This window comes from Calidris pugnax, unplaced genomic scaffold, assembly GCF_001431845.1.
Source record: "Calidris pugnax isolate Ruff unplaced genomic scaffold, ASM143184v1 scaffold211, whole genome shotgun sequence".
Taxonomy (NCBI): domain Eukaryota; kingdom Metazoa; phylum Chordata; class Aves; order Charadriiformes; family Scolopacidae; genus Calidris; species Calidris pugnax.
Genome location: NW_015091083.1, coordinates 8,639,919 through 8,641,361, shown reverse-complemented (window position 1 = coordinate 8,641,361; position 1,443 = coordinate 8,639,919).

Here is a 1,443-nt window from a genome sequence, read left to right as displayed (position 1 = left end):
CTCCAGCACCCTTTCACTTTCATTATGTCTGGGGATTTAAAAGAAGGGAAGAGGCAGGAAAGAGGCGGGGAGAAATGCATGAAAGCCCCAAGGTTAATTATTTACTCTCTGGTTGGAGATGGAAGTGAGATCAGGGTCTTGACTGGGGTGAGCTGCTCGGCTGGGCTGGCCTGGAGCAGGCAGGGGGAGAAGGATTTAGGCACCTGGTCCTGCCCTGGTGGGGTAAAGCCCCATGGTGTCTAGGTATGGGGGTTCAAAAGCAGCCCCAGAGCTGCTGACCAGGAATGGCTGCATTTCATTCCTTCCTGTCCTGTTTCTGAAGGTCACGGGCAGCTTGGTCCTAGTAATGATTGCCAGGTGTGGGGGAAGGACGTCTCCTGCGGTTACACATTTATATATTCACCTCCTCACTTTGCCCCAAGGGCACTTATTTCCATGGGGACGCTGGCTCTGGATCCTTCCATCCCCAGAGCATTTTGGGCACCTCAGAGGGGACTCAAAGCAAAAAAAAGGGTCTCAAAAAAGGGACTCAAAAAAAAAAAGGGGTCTGGAAGGTTTAAACGACATTAAACACAGTCACTGGGCTTGTCACTGGTGTGGTGTAAGTGATTTAAGCCTGGGGACCCTGCAATGCCTGGATGGAGATGAGCCAGGCTGTCCAGCCGGGCACACCAGGCAGTCCCAAGTGGCCGAGTCCCTGGTACAAAGCAAGAGGAGTAAATCAGGAGGTGCCACTGTGCCGTGGGCAACGTGCACTTCTTTGCTTTAGGAGCCTGCCATCACACCACCTGCCCATGTGATAGGGGAGATCAGAAGGTTTATTGAGGGCCTGATGCAATAGAATGAAGTCCTGTGACATTTGGACTTTGTGCCACGCAGAGGAGAACACAAGGGTTCTTCACTACCCTAAGGCTGGGAGATGCTGTGTGTCCAGCTGAGGGAAAGTGTGTGGGGTGGGAATAATTGTGATCCACTAAAAAGGGAAAAGTGGCAATGCAGACTGATGGAAGATGCCCTGACGGTGAGATGGGACTGGGCAGAGTACCGTTTGGGGCTGCCCTGTGGTGTAGGGGGAGTCTTGCCTGATACCTCCCCCAGCCAGGTGGCCCAGAGCTCAGCTTTTTGTCCTCGGGCTCTTCAAAGCCACGGTTCAGCCAGAGACCACCCTGCCACGCTGGGGAAAACCGCAATGGGTAATGCTTCTGCCACCCTGGCAGGGTGACAAAGGGAGGGAGCTGCTTACTCAGGCACACGCTGAGGTTTGGAAAGCCCCTTTGCACACAAAGTCCAACTAAACCTCTTTCCAATCAGTGATTGTCTCCTCTGCCAGGCATTTACAGGGCGATGGGTTGTACAGACAGGCTTGCTGCAGCTGGGGTGCAGCCAGAGCAGGTCCGACAGGGTTATGTTCTGATCCGGAGACCTCCCTGGGAGTTCTCTACT